Here is a 17577-nt window from a genome sequence, read left to right as displayed (position 1 = left end):
TTCTGAGGAAGATATACAAATGACCAATAATTACATAAAAAGATGCTCAACATCATTAGTCATTAGGGAAATGTAAATCAAAAGCAAAATGAGATACCACTTTGCAACCACTAGGATGGCTATTAAGGAGCCCTGATGGCTCAATGGTTAAGGTCTTGGTTGCTAACCAAAAGGTCAGTGGTTTGAACCCACCAGCGGCTCTTCAGGAGAAAAGACCTGGAGATCTTCTGTAAAGATTACAGCCTAGGAAACCCTATGGGGCAGCTCTACCTGTTATATAGTGTTGCTGTGAGTCAGAATGATTTCAATGGCATACAACAAGAAGGATGGATATTATCAGAAAAAAGGAAAATAAGAATTTTGGTAAGGATGTGGAAAAATTGGAACCTTTGTGCATTGCTGGTAGGGTTGTAAAATGATGAAGCCACTGTGGAAGACAATTGGACAGTTCCTCAAAAAGTTAAACGTAGAATTACCATACCCACCCACTAAACCCACTGCTGTCAAGTCAATTCCAACTCATAGCGACCCTATAGGCCAAAGTAGAACTGCCCCATAGAGTTTCCAAGGAGTGCCTGGTAGATTTGAACTGCTGAGCTCTTGGTTACCAGCCATAGCACTTAACCGCTATGCCACCAGGGTTTCCAGAATTACCATATGACCCAGGAATTCAAGTCCTAGGTATGGACTCCCGAGGCTGAAACAGGGACTTAAAAAACACTCGTACACCAATGTTCATTGCAGCATTACTCACAATAGCCAAAAGGTGGAAACAATCCAAGTGTCCACCAACAGAGAATGAATAAATAAATATGGTGTATACATACAAAGGAGTTGCCATGAGTCAGAATTGACTTGAGGGAAGCTGTTTTTTTTTTTTTTTTTTGGTGTATATGCAATAGAATATTATTCACCCATAAAGAGAAATGAAGTTCTGAATCATGCTAAGACACGGATGAACCTTGAAAACCTTATGCTAAATGAAAAAAGTCAGACGCAAAAGGACAAATACTGTATGACCTCAATTATATGAAATATCTAGAATAAGCAAATGCATAGAGGCAAAAGTTTATTAGTGGTTACCAGGGATGGGGGAAGGGGAGAAGTGAGGAGTTATTGCTTAGGGGGTAGTGAGTTTCTGTTTGAGGTAATGAAAAACTTTTGGAAATAGATAGCAGTGTTGGCTGGACAACATGATGAATGTAACTAATGTCATTGAATTGAACACTTAAAATACCAAATTTTTGTTATATATATATATATATACCTATATATATATATAAAACCACCGAAAAAACCAACCCCACTGCCGTCGAGTTGATTCTGACTGATAGCTACCCTATAGGGCAGAGTAGAACTGCCCCATAGAGTCTCCAAGGAGCGCCTGGCAGATTTGAACTGCTGAACTCTTGGTTAGCAGCCATAGCATTTAACCACTATGCCAACAGGGTTTCTTATTTTACCACAGTAAAATTAAAACAAATAAAGTGAATAAGCTACAGGAGTATTTTCTAAATGAGTTACTTGTTTTAAATGTAAGCTTGTATACACACATCAAATGAAGGTTACTAATAACGCTTTTGTTAGATCAAGAAAACTCAGATAATTCATGTTCTGAAAGAAGCAGAGTATTTTGATTAAAGTTTTAAAAAGAGTTAGGATAACAGGGCTGCATCTTTGAATTGTGTGATTAAGAACACAGATTTTAGCAATAGTAAAGGAAACTGTCCACCACCTGTCTGTTAGTGTGTTGTACTGTGATAGCTATAATGTGTGTTGCTCAAATGCTGGAATCTATGCCACCAGTATTTCAAATACCAGCAGGGTCACTCGTGGTGGACAGGTTTTAGCAAAGATTTCAGACTAAGACAGACTTAAAAAAAAAAAAAAAAAGGCTTGGCAATATACTTGCTAAAATTAGCCAATGAAAATCTTACGGATCGCAACAGAGTATTACCCAATATAGTGCGGAAGATGAGCCCCGTAGGTTGGAAGGCATTCAAAATACACAGTGGCTACAACAATGGACTCAGTCATACCAGAGATCACGAATTTGGTGCAGGACCAGGCAACATTTTGTTCTGTTATATGTGGGGTAGCTATGAGTCAGAGCCGACTCGATAGCCACTGACAAAAAAGGAAACTGTAATAGAACTAAGTTAATGGGTAATTTTTTTTTATGAGTTATATAGCGTAATTTCAGTGGAAGAGGAGAACAGTGAAGACTAACAAAATGTCCTACAAAAGCAGCAGGTACTTTAATAAGCGTTTTGGAATGAGTGGATGAGTGAAATATAGACACATACTAAGGAAATAAACAAAATTTGGCAACTTTGAAGAAAAATGTTTTTACAATGATTAAATTATGAATGAACATGCTTGTCAACAACTAGAAAAAAAACAAAGGAATACCTGCCCCTAAGAAGGTGACAGAAAAAAATTGGGGTCCAAACAATTCTCTGTATTTGAGTTTTCTGAAGAATGAAAAGAAGGCATATGGATAGAGAATTGGAAATAGATAAGAAGGCAAACTCAACACTTTCGTCCACATTGACTTGGTGACTTTGACAATTTCCTGTCTACCCATGAGTGAGGCTCTGGGACCTATAAAAAGTGCTCTGTATCTACATTCTAGGGGCAGAGGGATTTGCTGGAGCCCACTCAGACACACTCATTAGCATCTGCTTGCTTTCTTTGATATCTCCGATTCCTATACCATTGCCTCATCCTCAGCCTTTCTCTCTCTACCTGACCCTTTCAGAAAGATCCTTTGCTTTGACTGTCAAGACCTTAACTAGAGTTTCATTTCCAAATTTGGCCTTTCCAACTTCCCTTGACTCTCTGCTGTTCAGCCTCAGAGCTACTAATATCTTAATGCCCAAACCTAGCTGCCCCAGAGGGAAACCCAGGTCTTTTATAATTGTCAAAATCTTATAAATCTTGCCATTTGCAGTAAGGTTGGTGGAATATGTTTGGGTGGCCCTCTCTCACTGCACTTTCCTCATGTAAGTGAATATGCTCCAGTGAATACATACTCATGCTTTCTGATGTTACCTAAACATATTCAGAATATCAAAGCATTTCAGTAGTTATCGCATGAATGTTGGTAGGTTAACTATATTAGCTAACAACCACACATTTGTCAGTTTGTTGTACTGTGGTGGCTTACATGTTGCTCTGCTGCTGAAAGCTATGCCGCCAGCCTTTCGAATACCAGCAGGATCACCCCGTTGGACAGATTTTAATGGAGCTTCCAGACTAAAACAGACTAGGAAGAAGGACTTTGTGGTCTACTTCTGAAGAAACTGGCCAGTGAAAACTTTATGAACAGCAGCAGAACAATGTCTGATATAGAGACAGAAGATGAGTCCCTCAGCTTGGAAGGTATTCAAAATACTACCGGGGAAGTGTTGACTCCTCAAAGTACAGTTGACCTTAATGACGTAGATGGAGTCAAGCTTTCAGGACCTTATTTGCTCATGTGGCACAACTCAAACTGAGAAGAAACTGCAATGCAGAGTGTATGAAATATGAATCCAGGAAAATTGGAAGTCATCAAAAATGAAATGGAATGCATAAAGATCTGTATCCTAGGCATTCGTGAGTTGAAATGGACTGGTATTGGCCATTTTCAATCAGGCAATCATATTGTCAACTATGCTGGGAATGACAAATAGAAGAGGAATGGTGTCTTATTCATCATCAAAAGGACATTTCAAGATCTGTCCTGAAGTACAAAGGTGTCGATGATATGATAATATCCATACACCTACAAGGAAGACCAGTTAATACAATTATTCAAATTTCTGCACCAACCACTAAGGTCAAAGGTGGAGAAATTGAAGATTTTTTTTACCAACTTCTGCAGTCTGAAATTGATCAAACATGCAATCAAGATGTATTGATAATTACTGTTGATTGGAATGTGAAAGTTGGAAACAAAAAAGAAGGATTGGCAGTTGGAAAATATGGCCTTGGTGATAGAAATGACACTGGAGCTTGCATGATAGAATTTTGAAAGACCAACGACTTCATTGCAAATACCTTTTTTCAACAACGTAAATGGCAACTATAAACCTGAACCTTGCAGGATGGAATACACAAGAATTTAATCGACTACATGTGCGGAAAGAGAAGAACCTTGATGTCATCAGTAAGAACAAGGACATGGGCTGACTGCAGAACAGACCATCAGTTGTTCATATGGAAGTTCAAATTGAATTTGAAGAAAATTAAAACATGTCTATGAGAGCCAAAATAGAACCTGTGTATATACCTCCTGAATGTAGAGAACATCTCAAGAATAGATTTGATCCATTGGACATCAATGATGGAAGACCAGATGAGTCATCTGAGACATCAGGGACATTATGCATGAAGAAAGCAAAAGATCATTAAAAAGACAAGAAAGAATGAAAAGATCAAAATGGATGACAGAAGAGACTCAAACTTGCTCTTGAACATAGAGCAGCTAAAGCAAATGGAAGAAATGACAAAGTAAAAGAGCTGAACGGAAGATTTCAAAGGGCAGCTCGAGAAGACAAAATAAAGTATTATAATGAAATGTACAAAGACTAGAGTTAGAAAACCAAAAGGGAAGAACACATTCAGCATTTCTTAAGGTGAAAGAACTGAAGAAAAAATTTAAGCTTTGAGTTGCAATATTGAAGGATTCTATGGGCAAAATATTGAACAACTCAGGAAGCATCAAAAGATGGAAGGAATACACACAGAGTCACTGTACCAAAAAAGAATTGGTTGACATTCAGCAATGTCAGGAGGTAACATATGATCAAGAACGAATGGTACTGAAGGAAAAAGTCCAAGCTGCACTAATGGCATTGGCAAAAAACAAAGCACCAGGAACTGATGAATACCCATTGAAATGTTTCAACAAACCTATACAGCACTGAAGGTGCTCATTCTTCTACGACAAGAAATTTAGAAGACAGCTTCCTGGCCAACTAACTGGAAGAGATTCATATTTGTGCCCATTACAAAGAAAGGCAATCCAACAGAATGTGGAAAGTATTGAACAATATCATTAATGTCATAAGCAAGTAAAATTTTGCTGAAGATAATTAAAAAATGTTTGCAGAAATACATTGACAGGAAACTGCCAGAAATTCAAGCCAGATTCCGAGGTGGACATGGAATGAAGGATATCATTGCTGATGTTGGATGGATTCTAGGTAAAAGCAGAGAATACCAGAAAGATGTTTCCCTATTTTATTGACTATGCATTCGATTGTATGATCATAACAAATTATGATAACATTTTGAAGAATGAAATTCCAGAACACTTAATTGTGCTCATGAGGAACCTGTACATAGACCAAGAGACAGTGGTTCAAACAGAACAAGGAGATACTATGTGGTTTAAGATAAGGAAAATTGTGCTTCTGGGTTGTATCCTTTCACCATACTTATCCAATTTGCTGTGTAAATAATCCGAGAAGCTGGACTATATCAAGAGAACACGGCATCTGGATTGGAGGAAGACTCATGAGCAACCTGAGATATGCCAACGACACAACCTTGCTTGCTGAAAGGGAAGAGGACTTGAAGCACTGATGAAGATCAAAGACTACAGTCTTTAGTATGGATTACACCTCAACATAAAGAAAACAAAAATCCTCACAACTGGACCAATAAGCAACACAATATTAAACAAAGAAAAGATTGAAGTTGTCAAGGATTTCATTTTATTTGAATGCACAATTAACATTCATAAATGTAGCAGTCGAGAAATCAAAGGATGCATTGCATTGGGCAAATCTGCAGCAAAAGTCCTCTTTAAAGTGTTAAAAAGCAAAGATGTCATTTTGTGGACTAAGGCATGCCTGACTCAAGCCATGGTTTTTTCAGTTGCCTCATATGCATGCATAAGCTGGTCAACGAATAAGGAAGATGGAAGAATTGATGCCTTTGAATTATGGAATTGGAGAAGAAAATTGAATATACCATGAACCGCCAGAAGAATGAACAAATCTGTCTTGGAACAAGTACAGTCAGAGTGCTCCTTGGAAGGGAGGATGGTGAGATTATACTTTGGGTGTGTTATCAGGAGGGACCAGTGCCTGGAAGGACATCATGCTTGGTAAAGTAGAGGGCCAGCGAAAAACCAGAAGACCCTCTGATTGACACAGTTGCTGCAACAGTGGGACGATTGTGAGGATGGAGCAGGACCAGGCAGTGTTTCATTCTGTTGTTCATAGGGTCATTACAAGTTGGAACAGACTCAATGGCACCTAACAAACACATACATGACTAGATGCACTCAGAACAGCAAAGGATGTCAGTAACCATCATGTGAGTTTTGGTAGGTTAAATGTATTGTAGGACTTTGACTTTGCAAATTTAGATCATGTATAATATTTTGGTAGTTCCAAGCTTCCACAAAGGAAGGAGACCATTGCAATTGTTTACTATGTCTTTGGTTCAGTCTGTTTCTTCATGCTTCATTGTTGCTATGACACTTGACAAATCAGAATATCCCAACTCTGTACATTCGGTTTCTTAATTCCTGTTGATTTTGGCAGATTCCCTGATTTCAAACAGATTCCTTTAGGCTAATCACCAGCTCATTAACTTGCTGGGTCTGGAACTTATCCTGTAATCTCTGACAGGATTTATTGACTTCATCTTTAGAAGAGTGTAAGAATCCATGTACTTCAGGGACTTTGACTGGCATTCATGGAGTGTGCCTTGGAATACTTTCCTGGAGGGGTTGAATGCCACCCTCCAGATCCCTTGTTGCATCCATGAGTCTGGCTAAGTAAGCTAGATTTAATAACCCTGAACCTAATCCATAAACCCACAGTAATTTTTTGGTGACAGAGAATGAATTAATAGAACATCAGTTTTGACACAATTGGCACATCATGGAGGAACAGGTTTAGAACCCGAGTCAGTTTCTCTGGGCAGCCAATTTTCCTTGAAAGCTGCCAGACCAACCTACTAACAGTTTTAAATGCCTCTGGAAGTTGAACCATACACACGTGCCCACAGAATATGCCAATCAACATGCTGTTTGGACTTTGTTAGTGGTGGGGATTGTATGTGAGGAAATCACTGCTCAGGAGGGGAAGACTACCAAGTCTTGATCTCAAAAAAGTCACTACAGAGTTGGGGAGAACAAGCATAAAACTTGTAGAACTCGAGAAATCACAAAAATTGTCAAGTAAGAGGTAAGCTGAGAGTCGGTAAGGAGAGCCTATGGAACAGATGAAATTTTTATTTGGTCCTGAGTGACTGGAGGGATTTGATAGGCAGAAGAATATAGAAGGTCCTGCTAGTAAGGAGAACGGTGGAAGACAGGGCTGCTTTGAAGATGATTAGAGGAGGCTGCAGCAGTATATCGACAGGGAACTGCCAGAAATTCAGGCTGGTTTCAGAAGAGGGTGTGGAACCAGGGATATCATTGCTAATGTCAGATGGATCCTGGCTGAAAGCAGAGAATACCAGACGGATGTTTACCTGTGTTTTATTGACTATGCAAAGGCATTCGGCTGTGTAGATCATAACAAATGATGGATAATGTTGAGAAGAATGGGAATTCCAGAACACCTAATTGTGCTCATGAGGAACCTTTACATAGATGAAGAGGCAGTTGTTCGGACAGAGCAAGGGGATACTGATTGGTTTAAAGTCAGGAAAGGTGTGCATCAGGGTTGTATCCTTTCACCATATCTATTCAATCTGTATGCTGAGCAAATAATCCGAGAAGCTGGACTATATGAAGAAGACTGGGGCATCAGCATTGGAGGAAGACTCATTCACAACCTGCGTTATGCAGATGACACTACCTTGCTTGTTGAAAGTGAAGAGGACCTGAAGCACTTACTAATGAAGATCAAAGACCACAGCCTTCAGTACGGATTACACCTCAACATAAAGAAAACAAAAATCCTCACAACTGGACCACTGAGCAAAATTGTGATAAACAGAGATAAAATTGAAGTTGTTAAGGATTTCATTTTACTTGGATCCACAATCAACAGCCATGGAATCAGCAGTCAATAAATCAAAAGACACATTGCATTGGGTAAATCTGCCACAAAGGACCTCTTTAAGTGTTGAAGAGCAAAGATGTCACCTTGAAGACTAAGGTGCGCCTGACCCAAGCCATGGTATTTTCAATCGCATCATATGCATGTGAAAGCTGGACAAAGAATAAGGAAGACCAAAGAAGAATTGATGGCTTTGAATTGTGATGTTGGTGAAGAATATTGAATATACCATGGACTGCCAAAAGAATGAATAAATCTGTCTTGGAAGAAGTACAGCCAGAATGCTTCTTAGAAGCAAGAATAGAGAGACTGTGTCTTAAATACTTTGGACGTGTCAGGAGCGATCAGTCTCTGGAGAAGGACATCATGCTTGGCAAAGTACAGGGTCAGCGGAAAAGAGGAAGACCCTCAACGAGGTGGATTGACACAGTGGCTGCAACAATGGGCTCAAGCATAACAACGATTGTGAGGATGGCGCAGGACCAGGGAGTGTTTCATTCTGTTGTGCATAGGGTTGATATGAGTCGGAGTCGACTCTACGACACCTAACGACAACGACAACAGAGGAGGTAGAGAGAAGTGAGAGAACTGAAGACTAAGCCGTAGGACTCGCTACCTTAAACCAGATCCACTGCTGCCTACCAACCTACATGGGGTGCAAAGTAGCAGAAATACCATAATTTTGTTGCTGCCTGGCCTAAACACTATTTGAATTAGGCTCAATGAATCTTTTAGTCGAACGAGTCTTGCTGCTGTTATATTTCTAGGTCTTTTCTAACAGTCAAGACATGGAATCTTATTTTTCTGTAATATCCTGGATGTCTCTGGATAATAAAGCCTATTCCTACACCATGTTCCTTGTTTTATGATTTGGGGGCAGACTCTTGGCTGGGTTGAGAGACCACTGGTAGTACAGGAGTATGACCATCTTGAGGTGGCCATGTCCAGTCCTCTATTATTCTTGCTAATGTGTTTAAAATGGAGTGGTGGTAGGCATGACAGAACTATTCCATAGTCAAGAAAGGAGAGTTAAAATATACTGAGTACAGTGATCTAAATGTTGACCGACTCCAGTTGCCTTCACTTTAGATTTCCTTACTGGGTGATCGCTGGTGTGGTGAGTGCAAGTATCAAGAGCTGAAGAGAACTTGCTAGAGGCTTTAGCTTCTCATGAACTCTCCATTTCTTTTTCCTTGATCAGGGAAATTCCATCTTTGCTTTCTGATCTTAGATCATGATAGTGTTGCTCATGCCCTCTCATCACAAAAGCGCTCACATGTGCTTCAGGGATAATGAGAGGTTATTTGCTTCTCTTAGGAGCCATGGGACCATTCTATCACCTTTGTCTCCCTTAGGCTAGATGCTTGTCTTTAGACGGTTGCTGAGCTATTTTTCAGGTCAATATTAGATCAGTTTCACCATATTTGTGCAGCACCCACAGACACAGGAATATTGTGAATTATGCTTTTAATGATCTAGTCCATTTAGTCATTGCCTTAGCTAAAGACATCAGAGAGCTCTACAACAGTGGTAGTTCCTCAACATTTCACAGTGTAGCTATCTCAATACGTTAGTGTTTTGGGCATCAGTAAGTGGATCATAAGTTGGCAAGGTTTTCTCATTCTCTCTTGGTACTGACTTTCACTCAGTTCTCTAAGATACTTGGCTGAAGGTCACTTTTGACATTTTGACAGGTTCTTCCACTGTAGATTTTAACACGAATAATTCAGTTTCATATTCAAGTGAAAGCCCAAACTATTCTACATATCAGTCATTTTCCCCAGGGGACAATCAAAGCCAGAAAACAACATAATAGAACAGGTATGTTGAGATATAACCACCAATTGATCAAACAGCAAATAATTAATAACAGAGCGAAACACCCTTTCATTGCCCTGAGTGAATACAAAGGAATAAATACTGTAAGACTTCAGAATAAGTATTTTATTTTTAGATGGGCACCAAGAGTTCCATGGTTGTGTGTGGGATGAGGCAGACAAGAAGATGTAGTGTGTATTTTAACCTTGAAAATTGTACCTTTTGATGAATGTGATGCCCCGGTTGTGTGTGTGGGATGAAGTGGAGACGAAGATGTGGTGTTTAATTTTAACCTTGAAAAGTATAAATTTTGATGAATGTACTGGGTTAATACACATACATTATCAGTTCTGTCATTTCTTCCTTTATTCAGAAAGAAAGCAGCAGTTTTCTTCACAACCCACTGATTCACAATCCACTGCCTGTTCTGTTAGGAGCTCTTCACCAGGCCATCAGAACCCTTATTCATAACCTAGCACTGCACTTTAAGTAAGTGTTATGGGTTGAATTGTGGCCCCTCAAAATATCTGCCAACTTGCCTGGGTCATGATTCCTAATATTGTGAGATTGTCCACCATTTTGTCATCTGATACGATTTTCCTATGTGTTGTAAATCCTACCTCTGTGATGTTAATGAAGCAGGATTAGAAGCAGTTATGTTAATGAGGCAGGACTCAATCTACAAGACTAGGTTGTATTTTAAGTCATTCTCTTCTGTGATATAAAAGAGAGAAGCGAGCAGAGAGACATGGGGACCTCATATCACCAAGAACTAGGAAAATAGCACGTCCTTTGGACCTGCGGTCATCGCATGGAGAACATTGATGACAACGACCTTCCCCCAGAACTGACAGTGAGGGAAAGCCTTCCCCTAGAGCTGGCATCCTGAATTTGGACTGTGAGAGAACATATTTCTCTTTGTTAAAGCCATGCACACTTGTGGTATTTCTGCTATGGCAGCACTAGACGACTTAGACAGTTTAAATAAAATTTTGAAGGCAAAAAAATGTTTCACTTCATTTTTTCATATATTCTTATTGGGTTTAACTTACTACTGCCTTGTATGCAACTTTAAAGAAAAAGAATTGGAAAACACATTATCAATTTTAGGCCTCTAGGATATTATTTAGGATATTATTTAGTAAATGTTCTGTTGATTTTCCTTGATAGAATCATTATAAGCTTGGAGCACCATAAACTCCAGGTCAAATCAACAAGTCTCTGCTGTGCCATTGTAAAGGGGTTTGTAGGATAAAGTGGATAATCCCTGCCCTTGAGTTGCTGCCTGGTTCAGAGTACTAGAGGGAGACAATATCTTATACCTCCAAAGTCATGTCATAGAGGCAGACCGAGACTAGGGCAGCCTATAAAAAGTCAGTTTTGACCATTTCATGAAAATGCAAAGAAATCATGGTAATATTAGACCAATTTCTTCACTTACCCAGAATTTCCAACTACTTACCTGAATGAATTGGAATCTTCAATGTTGTTTGGGGGAAGGATTGATGAGGAATGAGCATACCCTTTTTGCTTTTCTTAGAGAACTATTCACTCTCTGCTCGAGGCTGTCTCTTCCAGGAAAAGTACCTTGACTCCTCACAGAGAGTCTTGGTTTATCCCTTCTTCCTCACTCCCCAGTACCTGGCAAATAACTGTGACCATACTGGGATTATTTGTTTGTTTGCTGAGTTTTCCACAATACTGAATCTTAGTAGGGAAAGGACTGTTTCCTGCTCTTTTTTGATTTCCCAGTCCATGACACAGTGCCTGGTGCTCGGTTGTTAGTTAAATGGATGGCTGAATGGATGAATGAATGAATGAAAGAGCAATGAGACTGAAGTTGCCTTTATAGGAATCTTCACGGAACCAGAATTGAATTTATTTGGTAAACGATTAAGTTCTCGAGTTAGAACCAGTTCACCTTGGAGAAGAACTTCTAGAGATTGGTTCCAAATGAAAAGCGCACTAGAAAGTGAACCTAGGCCAGACCGGCCGTTCTGTGGCAACCTCAAAGATCTCAGTGACTCCTGAGTGACAGAGAGCAGAAACTAATGCCACAACCCATTCAAGTCTAAGGGATCTTTGGCCTGCCAACATTTACTGCTGTCTACCTACTACAGGCGGAAACCCTGGTGGCGTAGTGGTTAAGTGCTATGGCTGCTAACCAAAGGGTCAGCAGTTCGAATCTGCCAGGCACTCCTTGGAAACTCTATGGGGCAGTTCTACTCTGTCCTATAGGGTTGCTATGAGTCAGAATCGACTCGACTGCACTGGGTTTTGGTTTTTACCTACTAGAGACCCTCTGCCTTGTGCACCAAATGTGTTTTATGATATTCAAATATCTTCTTGGAGCTCTACCCCAAAACATTCATTAAGCATTTACCATGGCCCGTTTCTACATGGAAATGCAAGACGTAGGCCTATAACCAAATAGCCATGCAAATAGGTCTATTTGGGTGGTATTTCTAAAAGCATCAGTCTTCCAGGGTTTTTCAGGAATTTGTTACTGACTTTAGTAAACGGGAAATAGGCAAAGGCTATGACTTCTTGTGTATAACAGAATTGTGGAAAAGAAATTTTGCAACATTTTGATCAGTTTGTTTCATTCCGATATACTTCCGCTGAGTGTTAAATCAGTCCTCTTAATCCCCTACCAACTCTTGTGGCTGTGAAGCTGACAATGTTGAATGGCACTGCCTCTCAGACGGCTCAGCTGCCTGCAGAGACAGAACCGTACTGACTGCCTTCCTCAAAATTCTGGGGAAAATCATAGCTGTACGTAAGAATCAGGTTTCAAACTCATTTTCAGTGACGGCGTATTTCAGATTTATGTATATCTTAAATCTCCCAAGCTTTTTACAAAGCTTCCTGTCATCCAACTATTCCCCTTTGTCCATTTTCTCCAGCTTAAAAAAAAGTTCAGTGTTTTTTCTAACCAGATAAATAGAAATGAACATATAACTAGTTACCATTGCTATCAATTTTAGTCTGAAATAGAATAAAAGAGAATTTGAATTTTTTAAACTTTTTTTTTTAAAGGATTTGTATGTAATAAAAACATATGAGACCATTTTTGTATTGGTAAGCCTATGCAGTTATGACTAAAAAAAAAAAAAGAAAAACAAAAAAACCTGTCAGCAGAGATGGCAGTGTTAGATAAAGACAATTTACTAGACAGCTGGGATCATATTTACTTAAGTGAAGGGGGGATTTCAATAAATTAATAGGTTCAAAGATCCACCACAGTGGATGGGGTCTAGTCGGCAGCCCCGCTATGAAGCGAAGAATTGAATTTCAGCGTTTAGCCTTGTTATCAAATGACCTTAGATTTTCCTCATAAGAGTAAAAGAGACAACATGCTTAACATTTCTGTTTGTGTGAGAAGAATCATTAATCTTTATGTTTATTTAGGTATTTTAAAAATGATACTTGTCTATTCAAGCCGTTTTTCTGGAAACTGTTTATGCTGAAACGGGCATCTGCTCAGCTCACCCAGTTCAAAACAAAAATTTGCATAATATGTATTTGCATAGCAGCAAGTGGGTGGGGCTTAGGCAAGTGCACAGATGAACATAAAAATCAAATATGGGCAGGAGGAAACTCAATTTCATTATAAAAAGCCATGTTTGTTTAAACATAAAAAAGCTGTGTAAACAATCCAAGTGTGTTTACCATTATTTAGCCTACAAGGTCCCCATTTTGTTCTCATCCTTTTAGCAGCCCAGTTGAACAAATGCAAATAAACTTGGGCTGCTCACAAGAGACTTTAATTTAAAATTTGCTCTCAGAAAAACATAATAAGATTGAAGAGCCATGAATGGGATGATGTATACTGTCCGGAAGAAAAAAGTTCAAGACAAAGATTGTTAAGAAGATACAAATAGAGGTTTTTCAAAAATTATGCAAGCAGTCAAAAGAATCTGAGAAATAGCAATAACAGAAAAAAAAAGTTTGTTTCTAGCAAAGAGTTAAAGAATTTGGAGGATCAAGCAAGGAAGACTATGAATAAAAGTAAAATGGGTGAAACATAGAATAGGAAGAGAATAATTTAGGGAGGAAGTATCCTTAAAACAAAGAAAGGAAAATGATATCATAGAAAGGAATATTAACTGAAAAAAGTTTGGGCACAAAGAGAGTGCTCATCTTGGCTGAATCTAAATACACATACACTAGGTCCAAGGGAATAGAAGAGTCCAATACTAGAGGCACACCTAATATTTTGTGGACCTGAATCTTACCAAAATGTATTGTCATCTGTGGTCAGCAAATGAAACCATAATGTTAGGTCTATCATAACACAAACTGTGCATTAATGGAGCCATTAATCACCATCAAAACTGTATTAGGAGTGAAGATAGCCAAAGAGAGCTTAACTGACAGCAAGTGGCCATAAACCTGTCCAAAAACTAATTTGATTACCATCATACCAGCATCTGTGCCACTTATGAGGGTTCATTTTTTTGATGAAATTAAGTAGACAAGTCATCCATGCGTATAATAGACATCTAAATCATGGTAAACATGTTGCTGGCAACAGAAGTAGTTTAAGAAAGTATGGGATTGGTTGGGTGTATGAATATAGATCCAACTTGATGGAAAGTGTCTTTTACACAACAGTTGGGTACAAAATGCCATCAAAGAAGCTTTGGATGAAGCCAAGTGCCAAGTGAGAAATATATGGATGCAAAGTCAACTGGTGAAATTCAGGGAATGTTGGTTGTTTACAAGAAGGGATGTTTTGCCAGGATAAACTCTCACTCTTTATGGGTCATAAATGTTCCCAGCAAACAATCTGTTTTGTGTGGAGACAGTTGGGTCTGTTAGGTTTTAGTCCTGACAGACGGAATTGTGGGATGTCATATTTAATGACAACCTCGAGAGAGAAAGCCTAGAATGTGCATGTTAAATAAGAGAAGGAATGGGCTGGGTTATTAAGAATGGCTATGTTCCACTTATTTCCTCATTTTTTTCAGGTAGGTATTTTAAAAGAGTCTGGAGCTCTTTATCCAATTTGTGCTGATATAATTTTAGATTTCTGCATATTTTTAAAAAATTTTTTTGACCTTTAGTGAAAGGATATCTCTTTCAAAGATTCCAAATCAGGCAACATTTTACAGGTTAAAAAAAAAAATACCCTTCAGTATTTATTTTACAGAGAAGAGGATTTCTTTAAAAAATATACATTATGTATAATAATTCTCATTACATTTGAATACAACAAAGAACAGTGTGTTTTAAGTACATGATGTAAAAAAAAGAGAGAGAGAGAGAGAAAGATCAGTATACATTCACGTACCACGTCCAATTAGGCCACAGTATTATAAAATTATCTCATGCTTGCTCAATAATTTCATCCTTTGAGACAAAGCCGTATCTCTGTGTACGGGTCTATTTGGTTATATTGCCATACATATCTGTGAAAGCTTTGAAGAGCATAAATACATTTGAGGAACAGGAATTTTTTCTTTTAACGTCAAGACAGAGAGCACTTCCCGCATGAACATCTCAGGGTAAAAAAACAGCAAATGTGACACTTCTCCCCAGCGCCTCCTGAAACTTTATGCGGGTAACGCCGAACACCTTGCATCCGCTGTGAGATTGCCTGGAGCCATGGGAAGCTGCCTACCGTTCACAAGCTGATGCCTTGTAGGCCTCCCAGTCTTACCTGAGTTTGCAGATGGGCCATTTCCCAGGTGGGCCTGGCCAAACACTCCTCATTAATCATGGCTTAAACCTCTCTCAGTGGGAAGACCTCAGGTTAGACATCATTTGGAAACAAATTGGGTGAAAAATAGCTCTGACAATAAGAAGCCCACACGGAATTCCCCTGTGAGAGCTTCCACAGTGTGAAAACAGACTCTTCCAAGACACTAAATGATCTGTCAGTTAGCGGATGACATTATAATCCAGTTTTATGTCATATGCAGCTTGAAGCAGTTGCTGCGAGCTCCGGCCTTTTGCGGCTGTTGTGTTTCCAATTCTCTAGGCTCACTTCATTTACAAAGAGGGTTTAGGTTTTAGAACCAAAAAAAGGTGTGCGTGTGCGCGTGTGCGTTAGTGTGCGTGCATGTGTGTATTTTATAGCGCAAACACATATATACACAGGCACGCAATACCAATAAAGTACCTGGCCATATGCTGCTTCGTTCAAAATGATACTTGTTCAAATATCCTGGTGGAACCAGGGGAATCACAAGAGTATAAGCCCTAAACGGAATGATCCTGTATAATTTTTTTTTTTTAAAAAAAAAAGCAAAACAAAAACCTGGATTCATGACAGCATAATTTATCCTCTGGGTGAGAATAGCTCAGCCACTTTTCTCAAATGCATTCCAAGCTTAAGAGCCTTGGGATAAATTAACTCTTCTTGAACTTCTTTTCTTAAAAGTAACTGTGTGTTTGTCTTAAAGTGACAGATGGCTTTCTCACCACTTTTTAGCCATTATTTATACTAACTGAATGGATCTGAATTGACTATAAACCAATGTATTTTTTCTTCCATTTATTATATAATTCTCATCGTAGTTTGAGCTTACGGAAGAAAAAGAGAAGACAAATGCCCACTCATGTACTCTTTTTTAAATATTTTATTGTGTTTTAGAGGAAAACTTATACAGCAAATTAGATTCCCATTCAACAATTCATAAACAGATTGTTCTGTGACAGTGGTTACAATCCCCGTAAAGTGTCAGCGCTCTCATCATTTCCACCCCTCCTACCACGTTTCCATACCTCCAGTTTCCTTGCCCTTCCTTGCCTTCTCATCTTGGTTTTTGTATAAATGTTGACAGTTTTGTCTCATATAGTTGATAGTTTAAAGGAACACATTCTTCACAGGTGTTATTGTTTATTTTATAGGCCAATCTATTACTTAGTTCATAGGTGACCTCTGAGAGTGGCTTCAGCTCCAAGTTAAAAGGGTATCTTAGGGCAATAGTCTCGGGGGTTCCTCTAGTCTCTATCAGTTCAGTAAGTCTGGTCTTTTTTATGAATTTGAGTTTTGTTCTACATTTTTCTCCCATTTTAGCCAGGACCTTCTATTGTGTCCCTGGTCAGAACAGTTGGTAGTGGTACTGGGCACCATTTATTTTTCTGTTGTCAAGCTAGAAGAGGCTGTGGTTCACATGGGCCATTAGTCCTGTAGACTAAATTCCTCCTTGAGTCTTTGGGTTCCTTCACTCCCCTTTGCTCCATACGGGAAGAGACCAATAGTTGTAAATTAGACGGCCACTCATAAGCTTTGAAGACCCCAGACACTACTCACCAAAATAGGATGTAGAATATCCTTTATGACCTTTTGTTGTTAGGTGCCATCCAGTTGGTTCCAACTCATAATGACCCTACGCACAACAGAACGAAACACGGCCTGGTCCTGCACCATCCTCACAATTTTATGGCCTAAGTTATGCCAATTGACCTAGCTGTCCCACAAGACTATGGTCCTGAGCTTTCAAACCCAGTAAACCAATCCCATGAGGTATTTGGGTATGTCTAGGTAATATCCATAACTGTGTCCCCTATGTGTTTTATTGTGTATATTAATACCTATGCAGCAATACAAACACGTATATACATATGCCCACAAATACACCTACATATGCATGCTTATGTACTCCCATATGCCTTCCCACACCCATATAGCATACATATCTACCTATGTAACCCCTCACATATTTTTTGCTTGTTATTGCTGTTGTTGCAAAATTGTGTATGTTATAGCATTATAGCATTTACCACAGTTGTCTTT

The 17577-nt window shown here is 39.0% G+C and overlaps 1 long non-coding RNA gene across 11 annotated transcripts in view; it reads right to left on the bottom strand.

Moving 5' to 3' along the window:
* Positions 1 to 17577, bottom strand: part of LOC111752061 (uncharacterized) — a 213825-nt gene that overhangs the window by 18172 nt on the left and 178076 nt on the right. For 5 of the 11 annotated variants that reach the window (XR_010323006.1, XR_010322995.1, XR_010322992.1 and 2 more), the window contains one exon: positions 14418 to 17170. The exons of 2 other annotated variants lie outside the window; for them this stretch is intronic. This is a non-coding gene — a long non-coding RNA (uncharacterized LOC111752061). Of the gene's footprint in view, positions 1 to 14411; positions 17171 to 17577 lie in introns of those variants that run through there. 4 more of the 11 variants (XR_010323003.1, XR_010322994.1, XR_010323007.1 and 1 more) reach the window with 2 other exon arrangements.

This window comes from Loxodonta africana, chromosome 1 (assembly GCF_030014295.1).
Source record: "Loxodonta africana isolate mLoxAfr1 chromosome 1, mLoxAfr1.hap2, whole genome shotgun sequence".
Lineage (NCBI taxonomy): Eukaryota > Metazoa > Chordata > Mammalia > Proboscidea > Elephantidae > Loxodonta > Loxodonta africana.
Note: the sequence above shows the minus strand (reverse complement) of the source record. Positions and strands in the feature narration are given on the sequence as shown.